The sequence below is a fragment of the Salvelinus namaycush genome, chromosome 5 (genome assembly GCF_016432855.1).
Source record: "Salvelinus namaycush isolate Seneca chromosome 5, SaNama_1.0, whole genome shotgun sequence".
Lineage (NCBI taxonomy): Eukaryota > Metazoa > Chordata > Actinopteri > Salmoniformes > Salmonidae > Salvelinus > Salvelinus namaycush.
In genome coordinates this window covers 46924498-46933646 of record NC_052311.1, presented here as the reverse complement: position 1 = coordinate 46933646, position 9149 = coordinate 46924498, and the positions used below count along the sequence as shown (strand labels likewise).

At 42.9% G+C, this 9149-nt stretch overlaps 1 long non-coding RNA gene and 1 pseudogene across 1 annotated transcript; one reads left to right on the top strand and one right to left on the bottom strand.

The window, feature by feature from the left end:
* Window positions 1–27: 27 nt before the first annotated feature.
* LOC120047139 lies at window positions 28–827 on the bottom strand (annotated as a pseudogene).
* A 6253-nt stretch (window positions 828–7080) lies between these two features.
* LOC120047569 lies at window positions 7081–8600 on the top strand. The gene is made up of 3 exons (XR_005476903.1): window positions 7081–7201; window positions 7422–7492; window positions 7631–8600. It is a non-coding gene; the product is annotated as an uncharacterized LOC120047569 (long non-coding RNA).
* The last annotated feature ends 549 nt before the right edge of the window (window positions 8601–9149 follow it).

Here is a 9149-nt window from a genome sequence, read left to right as displayed (position 1 = left end):
TATGGGACTTAGAGAAATGTTGCAGTTTTAAAGCAAGTTTGCTGCAAATCTACACATATTGCCAAGGGGTTCAGAGACATCGTCAAAGAGCAAGGTGACCGCCCACACCTGGGCCATGAAGCAGTCCCTCTTCTGGGTGACCAGCTGTGCTGGTGTGAGAGTGGGCAGGGCCTAGAGGAGGGTGTGGGCCGGATCTCTGGAAGGTCCCTTTCCATCTTCTCCAGGAGTCCTGGGAAGTCAAGTTTCTCCAGACAGGAGGGCCTCATAAGAACACCTTAGACAGGGCAACCCCCTGGGCCTTCCACACCTCCAGGCTCTTCTCCGTGTCCTTCTCTGAGGCCAGCAGGTCAAAGTACACCATGACCCTCTGCACCGAGAGGGCCTCTAGGAACATCACCACGCTGTTGACCTGGAGACTGAATGAACACCATGACCACCACGTTGTACCTCAGGAACGTGACTCGCCCCATGTAAGCCTCCGGGTCAAAGGGCAAGGCTGTGGGGGTGGGTGGCAGGTCCCTCAGGCAGAAGTCTGGGTGTTTGGGGTTGTGTAGATGGCCAGCTCCTCTGGAGGGGTGGGGGAGAGGGGCAGGGTGGCCCCTTAATCCTCAGACCCCACACCACGGATGGCATTAAGGAAGGCAGGCTTCTTTGACTCCCAGGTGCCCCGCCATGGCCAGGTTGATCCGGCTTATCAGGAGGTCCTACACAGTATCCTTGAAATCCGACAGCTTGGTGTTCGCAGTGGACTCTTTGAGGTTCTCCAGGGGATTCAGGCTGTGAGATACATCTGCTGTTATGGCTGTGAGAAAGGAGAGGATGGTCATTGGAATAGGACAATTGCTTAATCATTTGGGGATAAGTGGGAACACAATAAAACAGTTTGAACAAAACTCATAAAATTTTACAGAATAACAATGTATACTACATAATTGCTCAAAGGAAGTATTGTGTAATTGGTAAGTATTGGGTAATCAAATACACAATCTTAGATCCAACTAACTGTCTTGTCATACCTTGTCAGTTGCACAATTGAATGCATCCAACCGAAATGTGTCTTCCGCATTTAGCCCAACCCCTCTGATTCAGAGATGTGCGGGGGACTGTCTTAATCGACATCTACATCATCAGCATTCAGTTGTTGGCGTTTAACGGCAGATTTTCTCCCCTTGCCAGCTCGAGATTTCAAACAGAAACCTTTTGGTTATTGGCCCAACGCACATAACCGCTAGGCTACCTGCCTATGCTTTAACTTGGACCTAGATGAAAAGCCCTAAAGGCAGACCTTAATAGGGAAAGCAATCCGTATTTCCAATGATCAATAGAGGATAAACTAAGCAAAAAAAGAAACGTCCCTTTTTCCGGTCCCTGTCTTTCAAAGATAATTCGTAAAAATCCAAATCACTTCTCAGATCTTCATTGTAAAGGGTTTAAACACTGTTTCCCATGCTTGTTCAATGAACAATAAAAAATGAATGAACATGTGTCACGCCCTGACCGTAGAGAGCTTTTTATGTCTCTGTTTTGGTTTGGTCAGGGTGTGGTTTGGGTGGGCATTCTATGTTCAATTTCTATGTTTTGTATTTCTTTGTGTTTGGCCGGGTGTGGTTCTCAATCAGAGGCAGCTGTCTATCGTTGTCTCTGATTGAGAATCATACTTAGGCAGCTATTTCCTGAGTTTTGTGGGTAGTTGTTTTCTGTTTAGTGTTTTACACCTGACAGGACTGTTTCGGTTTTGGTTATTCACTTTGTTATTTTTGATTAGTGTTCAGTTTAAATAAAAAGTCATGAACACTTACCACGCTGCGCTTTGGTCCGATTCCTCTTCATCCGACGACGACACCTGTTACAACATGCACCTGTGGAACGGTCATTAAGACACTAACAGCTTACAGACGGTAGGCAATGAAGGTCACAGTTATGAAAACTTAGGACAATAAAGAGGCCTTTCTACTAACTCTGAAAACACCAAAAGAAAGATGTCCAGCGTCCCTGCTCATCTGCGTGAACGTGCCTTAGGCATGCTTCAAGGAGGCATGAGAACTGCAGATGTGGCCAGGGCAATAAATTGCAATGTCCGTACTGTGAGACACCTAAGACAGCGCAACAGGGAGACAGGACGGACAGCTGATCATCCTCGCAGTGGCAGACCACGTGTAACAACACCTACACAGGATCGGTACTTCCAAACATCACACCTGCGGGACAGGTACAGGATGGCAACAACAACTGCCCGAGTTACACCAGGAATGCACAATCCCTCCATCAGTGCTCAGACTGTCTGCAATAGGCTGTGAGAGGCTGGACTGAGGACTTGTAGGCCTGTTGTCCTCACCAGACATCACCGGCAACAACGTCGCCTATGGGCACAAACCCACCGTCGCTGGACCAGACAAGACTGGCAAAAAGTGCTCTTCCCTGACGAGTCACGGTTTTGTCTCACCAGGGGTGATGGTCGGATTCGCGTTTATCATTGAAGGAATGAGCATTACACCAAGGACTGTACTCTGGAGCGGGATCGATTTGGAGGTGGAGGTTCTGTCATGGTCTGGGGCGGTGTGTCACAGCATCATCGGACTAAGCTTGTTGTCATTGCAGGCAATCTCGACGCTGTGCGTTACAGGGAAGACATCCTCCTCCCTCATATAGTACCATTTCTGCAGGCTCATCCTGACATGACCCTGTAGCATGACAATGCCACCAGCCATACTGCTCGTTCTGTGCGTGATTTCCTGCAAGATAGGAATGTCAGTGTTCTGCCGTGGCCAGCGAAGAGCCCGGATCTCAATCCCATTGAGCACTTCTGGGACCTGTTGAATCGGAGGGTGAGGGCTAGGGCCATTCCCCCCAGAAATATACGAGAACTTGCATGTGCCTTGGTGGAAGAGTGGGGTAACATCTCACAGCAAGTATTGGCAAATCTGGTGCAGTCCATGAGGAGGAGATGCACTACAGTACTTAATGCAGCTGGTGGCCACAACGGATACTGACTGTTACTTTTGATTTTGACCCCGCCTTTGTTCAGGGACACATTATTCCATTTCTGTTAGTCACATGTTTGTGGAACTTGTTCAGTTTATGTCTCAGTTGTTGAATCTTGTTATGTTCATACAAATATTTACACATGTTAAGTTTGCTGAAAATAAACGCAGTTGACAGTGAGAAGACGTTTATTTTTTTGATGAGTTCATATCCTCAATACAAGTGAAGTGTGCTGACTGTGTGAACTAGATCTATTTTCAGGCTCTGTACTGTGTGTGGAACATTCTAATCCTGTAGTCTCACCCATAATCCAGTTTGAGCACATACTCATGCACATGATGCTCACACTGACAGTTTGTTTGAGTGGAAACAATGGCAAAGGGACATGTTTTTCATTTTCTTCTAGTCCAAACCTCAGCAATAATATACAGTTGATGTCGGAAGTTTACATACACTTAGGTTGGAGTCATTAAAACTCGTTTTTCTTCCGCTCCAAAAATGTCTTGTTAACAAACTATAGTTTTGGTAAGTCGGTTAGGACATCTACTTTGTGCATGACACAAGTAATTTTTCCAACAATTGTTTACAGACAGATTATTTCACTTATCATTCACTGTTTCACAATTCCAGTGGGTCAGAAGTTTACATACACTAAGTTGATTGTGCCTTTAAACAGCTTGGAAAATTCCAGAAAATTATGCCATAGCTTTAGAAGCTTCTGATAGGCTAATTGACATCATTTGAGTCAATTGGAGGTGTATCTGCGGATGTATTTCAAGGCCTACCTTCAAACTCAGTGGCTCTTTGCTTGACATCATGGCAAAATCAAAAGAAATCAGCCAAGACCTCAGAAAAAAAATTGTACACCTCCACAAGTCCGGTTCATCCTTGGGAGCAATTTCCAAACGCCTGAAGGTACCACGTACCATCTGTACAAACATTAGTATGCAAGTAGAAACACCATGGGACCATGCAACCGTCATACCGCTCAGGAAGGAGATGCGTTCTGTCTCCTAGAGATGAACGTACTTTGGTGCGAAAAGTGCAAATCAATCCCAGAACAACAGCAAAGGACCTTGTGAAGATGCTGGAAGAAACAGGTACAAAAGTATCTATATCCACAGTAAAACGAGTCCTATATCGACAGAACCTGAAAGTCCGCTCAGCAAGGAAGAAGCCACTGCTCCAAAACCGCCATTAAAAAGCCAGACTACAGTTTGCAACTGCACATGGGGACAAATATCATACTTTTTGGACAAATGTCCTCTGGTCTGATGAAACAAAAATAGAACTGTTTTGCAATAATGACCATGGTTATGTTTGGATGAAAAAGGGGGATGCTTGCAAGCCGAAGAATACCATCCCAACCGTGAAGCATGGGGGTGGCAACATCATGTTGTGGTGGTGCTTTGCTGCTGGAGGGACTGGTGCACTTCACAAACTAGATGGCAAAATTATGTGGATATGTTGAAGCAACATCTCAAGACATCAGTCAGGAAGTTAAAGCTTGGTCGTAAATGGGTCTTCCAAATGGACAATGACCCCAATTATACTTCCAAAGTTGTGGCAAAATGGCTTCAGGACAACAAAATCAAGGTATTGGAGTGGCCATCACAAAGCCCTTACCTCAATCCTATAGAAAATTTGTGGGCAGACCTGAAAAAGCTTGTGCGAGCAAGGAGGCCTACAGACCTGACTCAGCTACACCAGCTCTGTCAGGAGGAATGGGCCAAAATTCACCCAACTTATTGTGGGAAGCTTGTGGAACGCTACCCAAAACGTTTGACCCAAGTTAAACAATTTAAAGGAAATGCTACCAAATACTTATTGAGTGTATGTACATTTCTGACCCACTGGGAATGTGATGAAAAAATAAATCATTCTCTCTACTATTATTCTGACATTTCACATTCTTAAAATAAAGTGGTGATCCTAACTGACATAAAACTGAATTTTTACTAGGATTAAATGACAGGAATTATGAAAAACTGAGTTTAAATGTATTTGGCTAAGGTTTATGTAAACTTCCGACTTCAACTGTATGTACAATGACCAAGTAGGAGACCTGGAAGGCATGCCAAATCAAAGTGACTTATATTCATGTAAGATATGGTCTGATATCTGTGGATGATCCTGGGTCATATTTTTATCACGATCCCTTGCGTCATGCGGCCCTTCCTCTGGGTAACCCACTGTCTGAAAGTCTCATCCAGACAGTCGGCTTGTTTGTCATATTCACTGTGTACTACAAATCTTGCGTATGCGACTATATTGGTTGATGGGGAGGCTCTTTTTTAGGGGTGTAGGGTGGAAGCTGTCTCCGTGTAACAGGGAATTCCTATCCGTCGGCTTCCTGTATAGGTCCGTGCTAACGCCATCTCCCTCCCTCTTTATCAAATGTCCAGAAAACGTGTTTCATGGCGAGAGTAAATTTTAAATGTTCACTGCTTGTATAACACTGTTTGTCATGTTATTCTATACTCTTTCTGTGCTCCAGACCTGTGGAAACAGACAAGGTGACCAGAGAAAGAGGTGAAAAAGGACAGACACTGGTGTTTTGGTTGATTGATGAGGCAGTGGAGGCAGGATATGGGTCCTCATCTGGGCAGCTCTACTCTTCTCTCTGAGAGAGAGAGCAACATGTCAAAGTAGGGTCCCTTTTATCATTAAAGTATTGTCAACATTGAAATCATTAGTATTTGTACAGATGTGGTAGTTGTAATGGTAAGACCCATTTTAATCTAAACTGATTCTGTATCATCACAAATGTTACGGACAAGTGAAGTAGTATCCAAGTGTGTCCTGTATTACTCATAACTATTCATTTCCCTCCAACAAGACAGGCCCCCCCAGCAGCAGCTGCAAACACATACAGCATCACCTTCATTCCAGAAAAAAATAACTGTAGTGGCTGTAGGGAATGTTATTTCATGTACTTTCAATCACCCTGATAGTGTCAAGCCTACCGCAGCAATATGGTACAAATGCACAAATGCCCTACAAATGGCAACTGTGATAAGGATAAACACATAATTTTCCATTCCAAAGATCCCTCTAAAGCAAGGGGAGGGTAAAAACAGAGTGTCTCTACTAAAGACAGACCTGACAAAGAAGAACTGTAATGTGATCATCAATGATGTCAGAGAGAATGACACTGGAGAGTATCAACTCAGAATGAAAGGAAGACCATTTACATACATAGAGAAAATGAAAATCACAGCGACAGGTACAGCATGACTATTGCTGTCAGTTATTTTGTACACTGACTGTAACATACAGATGCATACCTCCAATTCATACATTTCAAGATTACCCTCCCCAAGTCTTTCCTTTTCCAAAGTCAGATTTTTTTCTAAACATGGTGGAATTTTATGGGCTTTATTTGGAGAAGTTTAACAGGGTTAGTGTAGTTGGGATGCTGTCACACTGCGTCTGATTCTGTTTCTCTGATGTCTGGTACACAGATATTAAATTCACTTCTGAGTTTTGTATTTCCTGTGTCCAGCTCTGACCCAAAAGGCCTCTGTGTTTACTCCTGCTCTGACAGAGGGAGAACCAGCTTCTCTGACCTGCACCGCCCCGGGATCTGCTCTGGAACTCCTCCTCACATCACATGGACAAGGAGAGGGACAGGAGACAACATTGATGAGCTCAGAGAAAACACCACCATACAGGAGAAAGAGGAACTGACTTGCGTCACAACAACCCACTTCTCAAATTTCACCCTTACCCCATAAGCATCAAGGCACCAAGATCACATGTCTGGTGACCTTCAATGGCATCATCGCAACCAAGAAGACACTGAAATTGAATGTGGCACGTAAGTACTGTACATTTTATGACCTTCACATTGTCTTCAGCGTAAAGGAAGTGGCAGAGTGAGAGAGAAGCTGCATACACATACACCCAAAACGATAAACAAGAAATGCAAGGATGTGAAGATATAAGTTAGAGAGCCACAGTCCCACCCAATATGAACGCAACATACAGTAGAGGATTTACATGCTTTGATTGAGAAAATATTTTTTCTTCAGAGGATACTAAGTATTGTGAGCCACTTCTGAAATCATACATGTGTTGTTCTCTTTATAGAGGAAGTATCTAAAGACATCTTGGCTTTGCTGTCGGACCCACCACTGATTACTGCATTTGTGATTGGTGCAGCCCTCTCAGCCACCATCAGTTGAATCTTCCTGTGTTTGACAGGGAAATGTAAAAAGTACATGCATTCTATTACTGTCGTACAGATACTATTCACTGAGTATGTTGTTTTCAAAATCAATTGCAGATTGTCTTATTGACATATTTATATTTACTATCAAGAACATCAGATGAATTGTCAAAAGTGCCAATGCAATTCACCATATTGTAACGGATGTACTTAGTAACCCCTCCAAAATACAGTTATTGAGTCATTTCATTTGTAATATTTTCCTTAGACGCAAAGAGAGGACCCCAGACTCCAAAAGCCCTTTTATAAACCTGGAGTTGGTGACTTGAAGACCAACAGGTGCAGTACCAGTTTCTTTCTTTATTCAGCTTTACCAACATTCTGTTAGCATTGACATGGCAATAGGAATTTACAAGACAATACAAACAAACTAACAAAATACTCCTTGCAAAATTATTTCTGTAATGTACTCCATAGACAGATGCAGGACAGGCTGTGGGGGGCAAACAGACACCTCTGCAGGTGGAGCTGAGGGAGGGAGCTGAAAATGGAGGGCCCCAGACCAGTGGTGCTGCAGGACACTGTCACAGGGGAAGAACTAAAAGAGGTGGACTACGCCAGTATCAACTACTCCCTACTGACGAAGACTCCTGAGGAGGCAGAGAAGAAGACCACCAACACAGAGTCAGACTATGCTGAAATCAAACGAGAGAAGAAGAATGAGGGGGAGGGCAGTGGCGTGATGGATCCGGAAGAAGAGCAGGAAGGGGAAGAGATGATGGGGAAGTAGCAAGGGGACGGTAAGCCAGTACAAGAGACAGATGAGGATGCAGTGCTTTACTCCAACGTCAAGGCTATTATGGGTAGAGAGTGACACAGCAATTTGGCTAGAAAAAGTTGTGGATAGCACACAGTACTATGGCTTTTATTATACACCCATGTGGTGTTCTCATTTTTTGAATCCAGATTGAATATTTTATGAGGCTGGAACTTTTGTTCAAATGTAACTGCTGTAGTTTATAGTGTTGGTGTTGTTTGCTCATGAGCTGATTGCAGTTTGAATGTTTTATGATGATACAGAGACTTTGTTAAACTGAAACTACTGTAGGTAATAGTTTTGGTAATGCTTTATTTTCCAGCCCTTTGTCACCCGATACCTAGTGGTTGTAATGTTTAATACGATTTGTTGCTAGTTGCACATAGAAACAAGTATTTTTTTGTTTGTCTCGTAAATGTTTATGGAAGTTAATGTAATATTACTTTTGAAGTTATTCTGTTTTTGTGTCATCATGGGGAAGGACTGACAAAGACGTGGTTTGGAGAAGAGCAGTCAAACCATTTCTCGTTTTTCTCCTCTGTCCTTTCTTGTTTTTGCATTTTGATTTAAACCTAAACCTATATATTGAGTCACTACCTTACTTTTGATGGTTGTGTGTATTTTAGTTGTTTGTTACCTAAAATTTGTTCAAAGAATTGATAAATTATGTTTAAAATAAAATATGTTTTAACTGTCTTGTAGCATGATATACTACAGTACCCATAATGCTCTGTATCAAAATATGGTTTTATCTTGGTAAAGACGTTCCTAAAGCTAACACTATGGTGTCCTGTCTACTTATTAATACACCAGAGGAGGCTGGTGGGAGGAGCTACAGGTGGACAGTCTCATTGTAATGACTGGAAAAGAAGGGATGGAACGGTAACTAACACATGGAAACCATATGTATGACTCTGTTCCATTAATTTCATTCCAGCCATTACAACGAGCATGTGCTCATATAGTTCCTCCTACCAGCCACCTCTGTAATACATGGTGTCAAAAGTTGGATGTCTATTAAAACAAATTGTATTTGACAGTGATTATACAGATGGTATGACAGTAGACAACAGTAGATGTTTTCTTTAGAACTAATCCAGTTCATTAACAATTTATTCTGTTGACATAATTAAGATGTATCCGTTCAAGAGCATATCCTACAAACAACCACTAGATGGA